The sequence below is a fragment of the Canis lupus genome, chromosome 14 (genome assembly GCF_003254725.2).
Source record: "Canis lupus dingo isolate Sandy chromosome 14, ASM325472v2, whole genome shotgun sequence".
NCBI lineage: Eukaryota > Metazoa > Chordata > Mammalia > Carnivora > Canidae > Canis > Canis lupus.
The window spans coordinates 49,362,434-49,380,800 of record NC_064256.1 but is presented as its reverse complement, the minus strand read 5'-3'; the positions used below and the strand labels follow the sequence as shown (position 1 = coordinate 49,380,800).

The following is an 18,367-nucleotide window of genomic DNA, read 5'->3' as shown; positions in this document are numbered from 1 at the left end:
ATCATGAATCATCAGGGAAATGGAAATCAGATCCAAATGAGAATATCACCTCATACCTGTTATGGCTATTATCAAAAAGACAAGAAATAACAAGTGCTGTTGAGAATATGAAGAAAAGGAATCCCTTGTGCACTGTTGGTGGGAATGCAAATTGGAGCATTCACAGTGGAAAACATTTTGGGCAGTCATTGTGGAAAACAGCATTCAAGGAATGCTATTAGGGCAGTCACTTTGGAAAACAGCATGGAACCACCCTAAGATCTAGTAATCCCACATCTGGGTTATCACCCATAGGAAATGCAAACACTAACTCAAAAAGGTATCTGTAACCCCATGTTTACTGTAGCATTATTGAAAATAGCCAAGACATGGAAACAATCTAAGTGTCCATAGATCAATGAACAGATTAAAAAATGTGGTATATACATACAATGGGATATATTATTCAGCCATATAGAGGCAATCTTATGACAACCTCAATGGACCTTGAGGTCATTATGCTAAGTAAAATTAAGGCAGACAGAGACAAATACAGTATGATCTCACTTATATGTAGACTCTAAAAACAAAAAGAACAAAAAACAATTTAAAAATATAGGTTGATAGAGAAGAAATAGAAAACAGGTTGTCATTGCCAAAGCAAGGAGGTGAAGGCAGGATGAGTGAACCGGGTAAATGTGGTCAAAATGTAGAAATTTTCAATTATTATATAAGTAAAGTCCTGCGTATATTAAATATGTCACAGTGACCTATAGTTAACAACACTATACTGTATATTTAAAAGTGCTGAGAGTATAAATCTTAAAAGTTCTAGTATCATGGGAGAAAAAAATATGTTATACACCTGAAACTAGTAACATAATGTTATATGTCAATTATAACTCAATAAAATTGATTTGATTATTTATAATAAAGCAAATGTTTACTTATCTTTACTTTGTGCCAGTCACCCAAGTGACTAAGCCCTTTATCTCACTGATTCTACTTAATCATCATTGAATCTTTTTTTTTTTTTAAGATTTTATTTATTTATTCATGAGAGACACAGAGAGGGGGGCAGAGACAGGCAGAGGGAGAAGCAGGCTCTATGCACGGAGCCTGAAGTGGGACTCAATCCCGGGTCCTGGGCTGAAGGTGGCACTAAACCGCTGAGCCACTGGGGCTGCCCAATTGCCATTGAATCTTACACACCAGTTACTGTTATTTTCTCCACTTCACTAGTGGGGAAATGATGCCTAAGGGATTAATTCAAATGCCAACTGGAAAGGGTAGAGAAAGCAAGGCAGTTCGATCCAGATACTAAGCATATAACCATTAGACGACACTGCCTCACTTAATAGCCATATTCTTCTAGAACTCAGTTCTTACTATCTTTTCTTTCCCATTTATATGCTTTCTTCAATTTCTACTTAAATCTAGGAATATTAACTATTCTATACGACCAGTCCTGAGAGTCAGAAACAAATATTTGTCATCAGCTATATTTTTCCAAAAAAGGATATGTATTCATATTTTTATAACCTCTTATACCTATATTAAACATAAAAAAAACCGTCATGGATATGAAGAAAAATCAAAGAATAATAAAGTTAACCTTGAACTGACCTCTTAAGAAATTAACTATTTCTAACATAAGTAATTGTATTTACATGTAATGTTTTAAATTCATTTGGTAAATGTAATGATCAAGTCATAGTTTTACTTTGCTTGCCACATTTTTCTAAATTACAACTTACCTCCTTTTGAATTCTTCTTAATTTCTAATTCTCAAGATAAGCTTGTAAATTGAGATATGTCATGTTGTTTGGGTTCCAAAAATTAAAATGCAGCAAAAAATAAGTCTGCAGTTGCTAAGCAGAGAATTAAAATACTCTTCCGGAGGAGACAATAAGAAACTTAAAAGATCAGTTATGTCTGTAGGGGGTAAATTGTCCTTGAAAGAAATAAAGGAAGCATAAAGAGGAATTTATAATATATCTCTTGGGTTCAACAATATTAATTTGTCTTAACCATCTTTGAAGTCCTGACCACAGTGATGCTTTCCTAGGTGCATTTTAATTAGCATGATACTGTCTCAATAAGCTACCCAGAATTCAGCAGAGAACAAACCATTTTCTCAAAAGCATTTGTCATGGAATATATCACAATCTTAAATTAATAAATTAGTGCCCATATGAGAACAGAAAATCTAGTATATGAAAATCTCGGAAAATTATGTCAGTGGTAGTTCACAATACCCTCAATGATTTTCAATATATATCATATTTGTAAAAAAGAAAAGCATTAGAAGAGGTGGAGGAAGTATTTTCCCATTAGTGTGTTAACTGTTGAGATTTTATATCAATATAAGGTGTTCAACAAGCTGGGTGTTGTAAGTGTCTCTCACCCCCAAAAGTCCCATCTTTTTCATCATTTTAAGTATTGAATCATCCTCACTTGTGGATAAGCCATCTGCTAGAAGCAATAATTTTAGGAACAATGTCCCAAAACAGCTTCCCATACGTAGCTGCTGGCAGCTCTGGCATTTGGGAGCATAATCCTTTTAAATTGAAATCTGCCCTCATAGGTACAGGTTTCCAGATCCTCAAAGCATCATGAGTTCTTTATACTTGTGATGGAGGTCAAATTAGAGAAAAGGACATTTAAGCTGAAATTGCGCTGATTTTCTTTCTCAATTGTGTCATTAAGTTTCAAAGTCCAAATAATCAAGAATATGCTGAAATTCTTAATAAAAACCTAACATTAATCTTTTGGAAACTGTTAACATCCATGATTCATGAGAAGCTGAATGAGCCTATATTTTCTAAATCATAGATGAGTAATCCATCTTCTCTATGTCTCTATGCTTACATTTTGTGTTTCAGCTTGATTTTCATACTTTCTCCCTTGAAAAGCACATATAAAATACTTGGTAAGTCCTTAACCCTTCGTGCCTTCTCAAAAGAGCATTGTATAGAGTGGGGAAAATACTCTAGAGTGAAACATTTTGAATACTCATTCTCTTAGTAAATACTTATAGTTGTTGGAAAAGTCACTTAAGTTTTACAAAGTGAAAGAAGTGTTCTAAATGATTTATAAGATACATTAAATATTAAAGGTACTGTGATTTAATTCCTTATTTGTCCTGTCCATAATTATATTTATCTTGTCAAATGAGATAATTCAAAGATCTAAATCCAAATGATTGGTAAATCTTCACAAAGTTAACATCTGAGCATTAGATTTAGATGTCTAAAATTCAATAACACTTGTGGAATATACCAAGTAGAGAAATATACTGCATCTAAATGCTTTGGGGAGAAATTTGCTAGAAGAATAAGAATACTTTGATCCAAGACTAAACTAAGTTCATTTGCTATAGATTTTTATTTATTTTTTTTAAAGATTTTATTTATTTATTCATGACAGAGAGAGAGAGAGAGAGAGAGAGAGAGAGAGACAGGCAGAGGGAGAAGCAGGCTCCGTGCAGGGAGCCTGATGTGGGCCTCGATCCCAGGGCTCCAGGATCACACCCCAGGCTGAAGGCAGCGCTAAACCGCTGAGCCACCTGGGCTGCCCTGCCATAGACTTTTAAATAAAACTTCTTTAAAGGGGTTAGAGATGCATGTAATGAAACCGATTACCTATAAGCAAGGTGTGCCTATGGTCAAAAAATTCATTTATTCAAAATATTTTAATTTTTTGTTTAAAAATTACTGAAAAAATCCATTTACAAGGAAAGAATACTCAAGAATGATGAAATTTCCTTTTATCCTCTTAGTTTTTGTCTATTAGCTGATTTTTTTCCTTTAATCACAACACAAATAATTTAAAAGAGACAGTTTTATATTGTTATAAAATAATTTTAATGATCATGGCTGGAGAATTCTTCTACATATATTCATTTTATGTTTTGACATCCTTACTGTAAGAGCAAGTTATACTGGTAAGTAATATGACAACTTGTATAGGAAAAAGGTTTAGAAAACCCAAAGTTACTACTTTGAATGCAATCATAAGAGAACTTTATCTAATTTTGTTTTCAAATTATGAATTGACTCTAGTCAAGGATATTTTATCACTTCTTTATTCTACAGAAATATAAAGATATTATGCATCTAATAAAACATAAATTTTTTATAATCAGAGATTTCTTAAGTGTTTATTATCTTAGAATAACTTTAAACATCCCATTTATGTATTACGCATAATTTTTTCTTTTCATGGATAACCTTTAGCCTCATAATTTGTATATATTCTATTTTCATAGGTTTTACCTTCTCTTTGTTTTTTTACTATCAATAAATTATTTACAATTAAATATCTGGAAAAACTAAACAAAAATGAAATCCTTTACATAATTTTGGCCAAGGAAATCATTTTCATCTAGCATTCCTACTTTGTCTATTATATCTGGACATTTTGAAAGTACTGGAAAGGAAAACTCTTAACCTATCTCCTCTTCCTCATTCATTTCTGATATTGGAAAGACTCACCTACTGATTTTTGGGAAAAAAACTGAGCACATACAATTTATCCTTTTCTCTTTCTTTTAGAGAATCTGTACTCAGGGCACAGAACATGGACACTCCTTCCTCCTCCATTTGGTCTGTGAAAGATCTTTATCTGCAAGTTGAACAGCATGCAGGATAGAGTGGGTAATTTCAATTTATACATAAAAAATTAAAAAAAAAAAAAACCTGTGGCCTAAGAGAGCAGATATGTTGCCTTCCATTTACATTACTTTTCTATCTAATTTCTCTGTTAATTTGGACCTCAGAAAAGAAAGATTTACAAATCAAAGATTCATTAAAAAAAATAAGAAAAAGAAAAGAAAAACCTAGTAAAGTAAAAATCACTAAGAAGATATGAATAAGATAGACCTTGATACTGTTAAGAATGGAATTACCTTTCAGAAAGAAGTATAATTGACTAAATTTAGGCACAATTAATCAGTTACCTCAAAAAAAGTCAATTCCCTTTGAAAATAATCATTATACCATTATCATTATCATTTAGAGCACATTTCTTTGAGAATTCAAAAATGCCCTCCATATGCCTGTTAATTAAGTTATTAATCTTTACAACATATTTATGAGGTAATACTGAATGTTGGAGAAAAATTAGAAAAGACTTCAAACATTTAATAAATGGGAAAAGGATCATTTACTTAAGCTAAAAATTATTAGTTCTTACTATGTGCCTATGTACATGTTTCATATGTTATTTTATTTTCCTACTTTTTCATTTAATAACATATAACCATAAATATTATCTGAAAGAAATTTAAGAAAACTGATAATATTATTCCAAGGATACTCTGAAGCCAATAACAACTCATAATTTTTAAAGATATAGTTGAAAATAAAAAGGCAAAGTTGATATCAACTCCTAAACAAAAAAAAATTTAAAAATACTCACATGAAAATTATCGCACAATTTCTGTTCTTTATTCTGGAAACCTAGAAACAACCCAATAAAATTACATCACAATTTATACATCAATCTCTGGAGAATTTTAAAACACTCAACAAAGCTTACTTATAATATACATTAAGATACTAATAATTTTCATGTGATAGCTAGTCTCCCAATATGGTCTTCCTACTGACCACATCTCCTAGTGATCATGTCCTAGAGTAGTATTCTTCACTATAATCTGGCTTGATGACTTAGTCTTGACCAATACATCGCAGTGAGGCCTGGTCATAAGAAGACTCACAATTTCTAACTGGGTCTCTAACTCACAATTTCTAAAATTTTTGTGATGTAGCCTCTAGAATCCAACCATAATTCTGTGCAAAGCTCAGGTGACAGAGAGATTGCAGTCTATATCCAATAGAATCACTTCAGTTTATAGTACATTCTGAGATCAAAGCCAACAACCAAAAGTAGCTATGTGTGTGATGCCTCTTTGGACATACTGCTTAATTAAGCCTTTTAGGTCTCCAAACGTTATTTGATGACAACTGCATAAGAGAGCCCAAGTGCTTATTTAGCTGAACCCAGTCAAGGCACACAATCATGACAGATAATTATTTTCTTAATGTTTTTAGCAGTTAAGTTTTCACATGATTTTTTACGAAGCATAATTAAGAGGAAGAGAAATTGGTACCTAGGATGTGGTATTACACTAGAAAAAAAAAAAAAAAACCTTAAACTATATGATATTAGCCTTAGGATTGGGTGGCTAATGGAGGCCTGAAAGTATCAAGAAGATTATTTAGTGGAAGCTGCAAGGACAGTGAGAACATTTTTCTAGGACTCTGGAGGAAGGATGACCTCTATTATATAATAGTTAAAAAATTAGTGACATTGTTGCTGATAACAAGGAAAACAGAAAATGTACTAAATAAACTGGTAAATTTGGCCAACATTTCCACTTGGTTACAAGTATCACCTGTTTCGGATAAGGTATAGATAGAGACGAATAAGCTGAAAATAAATTGTTCCATTTTCAAGCAAATTTTAGAATTCAGGATTTCTGATTTTTTTTTTAATTTATTTATTTATTTATTTATTTTTTTTAAAGGCATTCTATTCTCAATCTCTCTAAATGGAAAAGGGTTCTCAGAATAAGAAACGTCCCGGAAATATGGTCCCTCTTAACAGCTTAGCTATAGAAATATGTATTAAGCCTTTAAAATGAGGGGATCACTGGGTGGCTCAGCGGTTTAGCACCTACCATTGGCTCAAGAAGTGATCCTGGAGTCCCAGAATCGAGTCCCACATCAGGAAACCTGCATGGAGCCTGCTTCTCCCTCTGCCTGTGTCTCTGCCATTCTCTCTCTTTCTCTCTTCTCTCGCTCTCTGTCTCTCATAAATAAATAAATAAATAAATAAATAAATAAATAAATAATAATAAATAAATAAATGAAATCTTGGGAAAAAGTCTTTAAAATGATTTAAGGACCATCCCATTGGCCCTCTTAAGTAGTCATAAATGCTTCTGATATAGATATATACAAATACACACAATATGGAATATGATTCAGCCTTAAAAATAAGGAAATCTTGCTATTCGCAATAATACGGAGGACATTATACTAATAAGCAAAAACAGAAAGTGACATACTGTATGATCTTACCTATATTCGTAATCTAGAGTAGTCAAATTCATAAGAAGTAGATGTAGGATGATGGTTGCCATGGCTGGAGAGCGGGGAAAATGAATGATGTTGGTCAAAGAGCACAAAGTTTTAGTTACACAAGATGAATTATTCTAGAAATCTAAAGTACAGCATGGTAACAAGGTTAACAGTACTGTATTGTATACTTGTAATTTACTAGCAAGATATATCTTATTAAGTCTTCTCAACACACATACAAACACATACAATGGTAACTGCAGAGATAATGGATATGTCAATTAGCTTGATTGTGGTGATCATTTCACAGTGTATGCATATGTATCAAAACATCAAGTTGTATAACTAATATATATGATTTTTATGTCAGTTATACCTTAATAAAGCTTTTTTTTAAAAAAAGGCTGGATGTGCTTCCTCTATAACAACCTAACAGCCTTCATTTTCCCCAGTCTCCTTGTAAAGTTGAGCCTACTAATTAGTGGTACAACCTATGAGCAAAAGCCATCTCTGTACTTGTATTGAATTAACTTTTTTTACTAAAGCAGGAAATAATGCTTCTAAGAATTTTAAAAGAATTGCTCAAACACATTCTGGCAAGGGAAGGCTCTGTATTAAAGATAGACATGTTAACCATGGCTTTTGTCTAATGAGTAAATCTATGATAGTGATAGGAAGATCATGAAGGTTTTAAGAATATAGTATTCGAGGAAACACTGGTAGCTTGCCCCAAAATGTAGAGAGATAATTAAATATGAAGTACATCCTTTGGACCCAGAACCATTTATAGAAAAGAATCAGGCTGAGGAAACTACAAAGTCACAGATTTCTTGTAAAAAAAAGAACGGTTGATTGAGAAAGTGGAGTCAAGGGTCCAGATTGTAGAATTAAGAGCCTACATATAGAAAATAACCAGCTAAGAATCATGGAGAATAACTTCCAGGAAATAATACTGAGATATAATCAAGGAAATGAAGGAAATGGTACCATGTCTGGCTGGATTTGAGAACTGTTATGCACAAGTTATTAGCTCTGTGCTCTCATTCCTACCACTTTTTTAATAAAGATTCTTATTCTATTTATTCATGAGAGACATACAGAGAGAGAGGCAGAGACATAGGCAGAGGGAGAATCAGACTCCCCATGGGGAGCCCAATGCAGGACTTGAACCAAGCACCCTGGGATCATGCCCTGAGCCGAAGGCAGATGCTCGACCACTGAGCCACCCAGTCATCCCTCAGTCCTACCACTCTTAAATAACAATAACCTATCTCTATATCACCATTGTTTGTTGGGGTCTGAAGTTCAGATTGAGAGAATATTATTCTAGAAATAACCTACCAGCAACCATTTGCGTTAGGCTAAGTAATGTTTCTCAAAAGACGCTATGCCCTAATCCCCAGACCTCTGAATAAATACATTACGTCACATGGCAAAAGCAATTTCACAAATGAGCATAAGAATTTTGACATGGAGAAATTATCCTGATTTATCAGATTGAGCCCAAAGTAATCACAAGGGTTCTCATAAGAGGAAGGCTAGAAGTCAGAGAAAAGAGAAAACATTATGCTGCTGACTTTAGTAATGGAGCAAGGAACCCACAAGTGAAGAATGCAGGTGGTCTCTAGAAGCTGGAAATGGCAAGGAAACAAATTCTCCCTAAAGCCTTGAGGATGCATGCAGCCCTGCCAACATCTTGATTGTAGATTTCTAACCACCATAACCATACGAAAATAAATTTGTGGGGTACATGGGTGGCTCAGTCAGTTAAGCATCTACCTTTGGCTCAGGTCATGATCTCAGGGTCCTGGGATTGAGTCTCACATTGGGTTCTCTGCTCAGGAGCAAGTCTGCTTCTCCCTTTCCCTGTCCCTCTGTGATCTCTCTTGCTCTCAGTCTCTGTCAAATAAATAAATAAAATTTTCCAAAAAAAAAAGGAAATTTTTATTATATTAAGTCACTAAATGTGGAGTAATTTGTTACAGTAGCAATAGGAAACCAATCCTCTACTCTAAGGAATTGTATTATTACCATCTGATTATTATTTTGATGATTATATCCTTCTTGAAACTAATGTATAATGGGATCGCTCTTTGGATATCTTTGGAGGAGGATAAGAGTATATCACAAATAGAACGGATATGACTGGGGACTTGGGGAAAACAGTGGTGCATGTTCTCCAAAGATGGCCTCCATCAACCGCAATTTCTGATATTTGTGCCTTTTTGTAGTCAATTTTTCTTGAGTCTGTCCTGGTTGTGACTCTTTTTGACCAACAAAATACAGAGGAAGTGAAACTGTGATTTTTTTTTTTTTTAATAAAAAGCTTTACAGCTTCTGATTGGGCCTCTTGGAATGTTCATTCCCAGGTTAATGATTTCTCTCAGAACCCAACCCATGCTGTGGGGGACTCAAGCTACATAGACAGATCATGTGTAGATACTCTGGGTAACATGCATATTTGTTATTATCCATCAAATGTAAGTCATATAAATGGGTCATCATGGATGTACAGATTAATCAAGCCTTTAATGGCCACAGTGCCAGCCACTATCTATAAGCACATGAAAGACACTAAGTGAGAACCTACCAGTTAAGCCCAGGGCACACAGAGAACTTTGATATATAATAATGAATTACTTTAGATTACCAAATTTAGGATTGGATAGGAACCAATCCTGCGGTTGATGGAGGCCATCTTTGGAGAACATGCACCATAATGTACATTACATAATATGTACATTATGTAATATGTACATATTACATAACCATATGTAATCAGAACGTTTCATTGTATTATAAGACTTTAACAGGTCAATCACAATTTATAGAAGATTAAGATTCAACTTTTTCCCCCTTTATAAAGAAGCAGGGCACCAAATACTAAGTGGTTAAAGTTGTACCTAAGATAGTATAAAAATTAGACATGACAGGAAAGAAAGCCATTCCTTCCTTATTTAATTAGTTAAAACATAAACTGATAGAAGTATACACAAAGGCATATGAGCAACCAGAGGAAGCATGCCTAATTAAAAAGAACTTCCAAAGAAATAATGCTTAAAGCAATAACATATGAATTAAACCTAGATTATGGAGAAAGCAATGGTTGTTGAGACCTACTACACAAGACAAAAGAAACAGTACACATTTGAACAGAAAATGATGAACAAGATAATAAACAAAGAAATTACAAAGAATGCAAAATAGGTATATACAATGGATTGGAAACTCCAGAATTAATAAAATACCTAAATATCCTTACTTTTGAAATGCAAACAATCAAGTTTGAATAAAAATACACAAAGAAACAATACACTATGAAACAACAAAAATAAAGAGGAAGTCTTAAAAGGCTCCAGAGAGAAAAATGGACTTCTTAATGGGTTGAGAAATACACTGATAATAGATTTCTTGACAGTCAAATGTAAGCTTAAGATAGTTGAAAAATATCTTTTTTTTTTTTTTAGTTGAAAAATATCTTAAAAGTGGAGAAAAAAATAACTGCAACCCTAGAATTTTATGTCAAGTCTTAAAAAAGCAAAATCAAAGTCATTTCAGACAAATAAAATCTGAAGGAGTCTATCACCAGAGTTCAATCCCACCAAAGAACTTCTAAAAGATATATTTTCAAAAGAACACTGAAACCAGAAGGAATGACTAAGATACAATAAGCAATTATGAGCAAAGATATTGGTATGCATGTACCTAAGTATAAACCAAGAAGTACATGAAATTAACAATAATTATAATAATAAACATTGTAGAATAAAAATAAGTCATGATTGAACTAACATGTTGAACAAAATGCCATGTAAAAAGAGAAGTGAAGGATAAGAATAAGAGAAAACGGAATTTGAAATAGTTCATTCAATTCAAAGGAAAGATAGAAAATAAGAAACAGAGAGCATAAAGGACAGAAATATTATCACTGAAATAAATTCTCATGTACTTACCTCCCTACTTAACAGATTAGTTGAACAGAAAAAAATAAGTAAATTCCAGTAGTCTCCTCTTATCTTTGAGGGATACATTCCAAGACCGCCACTAGATACCTAAAATTGTGAATATATATACTATATACTATGTTTTTTCCTATACATACACATCTATGATAAAGTTTAATTTGTAAATTAGGCATAGTAAGAGATTACCAATAACTGCTAATAAGATAGAACAATTAAAACGATATACTTTCTAAAGATTATGTGAATATGCTCTTCTCCCAAAATATCTTATTGTACTGTAGTTACCCTTTTTCTCCCTGTTAATGTCTACAAGATGAGATGAAGTGAAATGAAGGTTGTAGGCATTATGCTGTAGAGGCTACTACCGACCTTCTGATGATACGTCAGAGGAATCATCTGCTTCCAAGTGAAACCATAGAAAGCAAAACTACAAATGGGTTGGGGAAAGCTATAGGTTAAAATATGTAGTTTACAGGAGATTCCAGGGCTGACAGCTGACCATCAGAACCAGGATCTGATTATAAAGATCTGCAAAGGAAATTTAATATACAGGCTCCTGTATTATAAAGGGAAAGTTAATCTGCAGGCCCCAGTCTTATATTCTGATATAATAGAATAGCAGGTCTATTCTGTCAATGTCAGGTCTTGCCAGGGAAATAGTGGAGACATTGGCTGGCTGAGTTCGTGAATTATAAATCTCTAAATTTCCCAGCACTGTTTGATATCCAGCTCAACTTTCACTCTCAAAGCTTTTATTCTCTGTAAACATATGACAGTTTTATTCTAAGCATATTAGATAGCTCATCCTCAGCCAAGGTTTTTACAGAAGACCCCTACAGAGACTTCTGGCCTCCCTCCATATGCATAGCTTCCTCCTCTACCCTGCCACATTTTACAGATTGCAGCTTGCCTCTACTGCCCTGGATTGCCATGTCTGTGTCCTCAGCTCAGTAGGGTGGCTGTGATCTGCTTGGGCTCCAGCCTGCTGATCCATGGTCAGGATACTGTCCTCAGGGAAAAAGCTATGGTCACTATGGGGCTCACTACATGATTTCCCCTTCCCTCATAGATTGCATTCACGGGGTGTCACTCAAAACTCTTGAAAACTGGGGGCTCGAATATTATATCAGTTTTATGGTTCTTTACATTGAAATGGCTAACCTGGTAGCAATTTACTCTGTCATTGCCAAAAACAAAAGGCATTCATACTTCTAAATGAATGTTACATATATTTTTTTAAATTCAAATTATACTGCATATTGTAGCTCAACTTAGGAGATAAAATTAAGAGTTATCACACAATAAATCTTCCTATCCAGAAAAATATTATGCATATATATTTAATAGAAACTATAGTCACCATTTTCTGTACTTGATATGCCAGTACTTGATATATGATGTACATATATATATGTAATATATAATACATGTAATGATGCTATAATTATTCCCACTTTACAGATGAATCTAAAAGAATACACACATCTGAGATGCCTAAAAACATGGGCTTTTCAATCATGGTTTTCTTTGCATCTACCTCCACAGGTTACTAGCTATGATCTTAGGCATATTATTTTTAATTTTTCCATGCTTCAGTATTCCTTATTTGTAATATGGGTATTCTATTACCCAATTCATAGAGTTGTTGAGAAGATTAAATCATTTACATAAGTGCTTATAATAGCATCTGCCTTAAGAAAGTATCAATAAATGTTATCTATTAGTGGTATGTTAGAGATTCAAATCCCACACTATATTATGTCAAATTCTTATAATTAACCACTTGCAATTATATTTTATCTTTTACTTTGGTTCCTGGATAGATTTAATCTAATTGTTTTTGTCATTGTGAAAATAAAATCCATTTTCAAACTGGCTATTTCTTACATATATACATATGTATATGTATATATGTATATAAAATGAATGTATAGTTAGCAACCTTCCTAAATTTTTATTTCTAATAGTTTTCTTGTTGAGTTCCTTAATTTTCCTGGGCAAGCAATTATATCATATGCAAACATTAATAATCTTCTTTCTTCCAATTCTTAGGTCTTATTTCTTTGTCCTGGATATTGAAATAATTAAAACTTCAGAACACTGCTTAATAGATATGATAATTAAGAGCATATTTGTTTTGCTCCTGATTTTAATTAAGATGATTCTAATTTTTCAGCTAGTACGATGCTCATTCTTATTTTGAAATAGATATTATAATCACATCTTTATGCCTTATTTGTAAAGTGTGTGTTTGACTTTTATTTAATCATACCAAAAAGGATGTTGAAATTCACCCTATTCCATACTAATTTTGAGCAATAAGATAATCATATGGATTTGATTTGTATAAAGGGAATAAAGTTTTTCAATTTTCTTATTCGATCTTCCTTACTTGCTGTTTGTATTGGCATCACAATCCGGCAAACACACAAAACACATGTTAATAATAATGATAATCACTAGGAAATAGTAAATCTTTCCATAGTTCTAGCATTCTTCCAAGTATTTTCACACTCATGTTGTTTAATTTCTACAACCCTCCCATAAATTTGAGACTATTATATTTCCTACTTTAGAGCAGAGCAAACCAAAGCTCAAGTGGCTAAGAATCTTGCCCAAATTCACTCACCTGGCAAATAGCACAGATGGAGTTTCAGTTAATCACATGATTCTATAAATCTCATTCTGATTTTAATTTTCATTGCCCAAATAGCAGGGAGCTAAGCCATCACTCTTGGAATGGCCAGGTCTACATCTTTATGCAAATGTTTCCCAGTATAGCCAAGAAGATATCTCACACATATTCTCCAACACCCCTTGCATTGTCACACCTACTATGTAATGCCTGTTCTTCCCTCTTCCCCCCCCCCATTTCTATGTCTTGTTAACAAAACCATTAAAAAAAACCCGATTTTAGTTAAGCCTAGCAGATTGGACATATGTGTGTATCTGTACTCTCCTTGCATGGGAGATATCAACACATTTTTGGAAGCTGATGGAAAAGTGGTAACTGATGGAGCAAACTAGAATAAAAGTAAAAATCTAAGTAACTGTGGTAAGTGGTAGTCAGGAGCATGTGTGCATGGTGAAGAAGGAAGTAGAATAGGAGCCAAAAGCCAGAATTACTGCAGAAAACCCCAGAAAGGCTGAATGACTATAAAATTTTTAGAGTTTATGAACCTAGAAAAGTTCAAAAATTGACATAACTATTTTTCCTTTAGACTTCCTTCTCTTGTTTGCAAAGTGAAATAATTGTTTTTGCTCACAATCCATTTTCCTGTACTTGCTTCCTCTTGTCACATGATGTGTTCTTTCATTGGCCTTTTCCCACTGTTGTAATGACAACATAAGCACCTTATCCATCATATCTGTCTTAGGAGTTAAGGTAAATTCGTGGTTTACTTTGTTTCTACAATATTGGTTTACTTCTGCCTAGGCAAAATAGAACAAAAATCCAAATAAGTACGTTTATTTACCTAGCTTATTAGGAGATTATACTCGTGAAAAAAAATCTCATTGTAAAAATCTCATAGATTATTCCTTTGATTGACTTTTGTTTTTAGACATATAATTTCCTCCTGATATTTTTGAAAAGTGACTGTGAGAAGGCCATATTCCAGTTTGAAATATTCAAATACTGTTGTCTGCTTTCCCTTCTTATTCTATCCCCAGCAACATAAACTTGTACACAGTATTCACATATGATTTTCTTATTTCTTTTCCTGAATCTGTGGTTATGTCCCTTTTCTCATAACTAATTTTGTGTTGGGGTGTTTATATTTTTGCTATGTTGGACAACCTAGAAATTTCTATTTTATTCTCTTGTGTTTGAAGAATAGCATAAGGCATTTTTAATCATTTCCACACAACTGCTAGGATGTTTCATAATACATTAATTACTGCTTTAATTTTTATTGATGTATTAATTTCTTATTATTTCCTAATGTTGAAAGTTATGACTAGTTCATTTATTTGTCTGCTGCCTTTTTTTGTAATGAATTCATTTGTTTCTACTACCTACCTTTTATTATTTCTCCTCTTACTCTGTAATCACTGCTGAACAAATCCTTATTATTATAAAGTCAAGGAAAACATGTTTCACCATCAATTTATTTTCAATCACAGAAATACAGTCCCAATACCTATCATATTACATTAGCGTTTGAAAAATTATCTCATTCACCTTGACTAAATATTTAGACACAGTATTATAATCAGTCCATTCTTTTTCTTAGCCTTAGCAATACAGATACAATGGTCACAAATAAATTGTCCTATAGACTCCAAGTATTTCCAAAAATGTCATTTATGCTAAGGCATAGCTTTGGTACTTAATGTTTGGTTCTGTGTAACTAATTTTCAGAAGACTATATAATCCATTGTACAAAACAAAAGTATATGCTTTATGTGAGATCCAGATTACAATTTTTTATTCAATATATATTATTAAAAAATAAGTAAGATCTCTAATCAGAGTAATAAAAAAGAATAACATACTAAATCCATTAGAAACATGGGAGTCAAAATGACTTAGGTATATTTTGGAGTCTCTCTCATGAATCCTTTATTCACTACTACCAAATCCAACCTTAGTTCTATCATCTACCCTATGTGTTTTCTACCTGACTAACAGACCAAGGATTCTCAACTCTGGCTGCACCTTAGAATCTTCTAGATTTTTTTAATAAGGAACTTTTTTTTTTAAGATTGTATTTATTTATTCATGATAGACACAGAGAAAGAGGCAGAGACATAGGCATGAGGGAGAAGCACTCTCCCTGTGGGGAGCCCAGTGTGGACTCGATCCCAGGACCCTGGGATCATGACCTGAGCCAAAGGCAGACGTTCAACCACTTAGCCACCCAGGTGTCCCGAAAATTAATATTTAATTATTTACATGATTCTAATATACAACCAGGGTTAAGTATCATTGTTATACCTTTTAAAGTAGGGTCTTTGAGCTAGTAACTATAATCTCTACTACAAAATATATTAACCAGTATTCAAACAGAAAACTTCACATATACATACATATGTGTATATCTGTGTGCATGATGTGATATTATATGGTAACAAGAGAGGTTGAAAGAGTATTATGCTCCCAGTATTAAAGTAATGAAACAAAGTGATATTGGTGAAGTAAGAAGCCCTTAGTTAAGCAGAAAATTTCAATGAAGTTAGAATATTTCAATCAGAATTTAGCTACTAAACAAATCTGTAACAGTACATGATATTATGAAGTACACGGAAGCAGTACCTGGTAAAGTCATGTCCACAAGCAGCTTATAACTTAGATTAAGATATAAACATAACATGGAGAAAGTCATTACAAAGTCAACTTTTAAGTGAAAGATACTGAACAATGCTGAAAAATAATTCCAGATAAGTAGAAATTCAGAGTTAACTTTAGACTTGTTGAGGGACTTATGGAAGCAGCAGCAGCATTAATGAGCTTAAAGGATCATCAGGTTATAAATAGATACAGAGAAGGAGAAAGCACATTCAAAATGAGGGTGACAGTAAGATCTCTGTGTATACCAAGGAACAGCAGTCATGCCTGCTGTCATAGATTGTGTATGTTAGGGAGTCCTTAGACAAAGAGGGAACAGTGATATAAGCATAGAGGTGAAATGAAATTGAAAATCTAATTATGTCTAATATCTGTCATACTGACTTATTTTACCAGTACATTTAACCATTCTGAGCCCTGAGTTACTCAAAATATTTTACATAGGAGCAATAATATCTATAGTATGAGACTATGATTCATTTAATATACATAAAGTGAAGCAGTGCTTAATAATAATGTACTTAATGGTTTCATATATAATAACATTATTTCACACAAATACATGATAATACTTAACATGATATCAAAATAATTACAAAATTATTTTAAAAAACAGTGAAAGAGAGGTTCAGAATGAGTGATACTATGAATTTAATTATGGCTGATAAGAAATGTCTTGGAGAGGGGATTCTAGTTGACTATTTCACAGGGAGTTAAGGTATATATTCGAGCTACAGGACAATGATAGCAGGCTTCTGTAAAAGCAATACAGCAGCATCTACGGAACGAATAGAAGAAAAGAATGCAGAAAGTCAGGAAGCTATTAAAAACTCTGGTGGGAAAGGATGAGAGTTTAGATTAGGACTTTTATAAGGTCTGGGGATGAAAGTTCCTATCACTTAAAAGGATTCTTGGACTTTCCCTGCAAGCAATTTAAAAAAGAACAATATTACAGAACGAATTTTACCTGATGGTATTGGTATTGGTAAATGGTCATACATGTAGATCAATAAAACAGAGAGGCTAGAAATAGACTTTCATATATATAATCAGTTTTTTTTTTGTCAAAAGTACAAAGACAATTCAATGGACTAATGATAATATTTTCAAGAAAATATGCCACAATATTTGGACATCTACATGCAAAATCCAAATATAAAACCTAAAAGTATAAAACTTCTACAAGAAAAACCTGGAAGAGAAAAATGTTTGATCTTGGTTTGAGCAAAGAGTTCCTGTGTATAACACTGGAGACACAATCCATAAAAGCAAAAAAATGCTAAATTAGACTTTATCAAAGAAAACTTATGCCATATATATAAAATTGTTTATAAAATGAAAGGAGAGTCATAGACTGGGAGAAAATACTTGATATCACATATCAGAAAATATACAAAGAGTTCTCAATGTCAGTAAGAAATCAACAATCTAATTTTAAAAATGGGCAATATTTGGCCCAGTACTTAACCAAAGAAGATATATAGATGGCACAAAAGAACATGGAAAAATTCTCAATATCATTAGCTATTAGCTAAATGTAAATTAAAAGTACAAGAGATACTGCTTCATACACACTAGAATGGTTAAATAAACAAAACACCTGCAGATACCAAGGACAGGGGAGACCATGAAGAAACTGGAACTGTCCTTCATTGTTGGTGGGAATGCAAAATGCTAGAGCCAAGTTGGAAATGGCTTGGTGATTCCTTTTAGATTTAAATATATACTCACCATGTGATCAAGTAAGCCCACTCCTTGGTATTACCCAAGAGAAATGAAAACTTCTGTTTATAGTAACTTCACTCATAATTATTAAATCTGATAATTTCATATATCCAAACAACGCAACTCTACTCAGCAATAAACAGGAACTATTGGTAAATGCAATAAGATGTATGGATCAAAATTATAAATCTACTGAATGATCCCATTTATATGACAACTTTGAAAAAGGTACAATGTTAGGACAAAAAAAAAATCAGTCGCTGTCAAGGTTTGGTACTACGAAGGTAGCAGCACGAAGAAAGTTTTTGGGTGTTAGTACC

The 18,367-nt window shown here is 33.0% G+C and overlaps 1 long non-coding RNA gene across 8 annotated transcripts in view; it reads right to left on the bottom strand.

Moving 5' to 3' along the window:
- Positions 1-1,728: 1,728 nt before the first annotated feature.
- LOC112670741 (uncharacterized) overlaps positions 1,729-18,367 on the bottom strand; it is a 191,754-nt gene continuing 175,115 nt past the window's right edge. For 5 of the 8 annotated variants that reach the window (XR_007402112.1, XR_007402117.1, XR_007402111.1 and 2 more), the window contains 6 exons: positions 11,021-11,119; positions 7,068-7,131; positions 6,665-6,789; positions 5,401-5,441; positions 4,476-4,605; positions 1,729-1,933 (listed from right to left, as the gene is read on the bottom strand). This is a non-coding gene — a long non-coding RNA (uncharacterized LOC112670741). The remainder of the gene's footprint in view (positions 1,934-4,475; positions 4,606-5,400; positions 5,442-6,664; positions 6,790-7,067; positions 7,132-11,020; positions 11,120-18,367) is intronic. The other 3 variants (XR_007402114.1, XR_007402113.1, XR_007402115.1) reach the window with 3 other exon arrangements.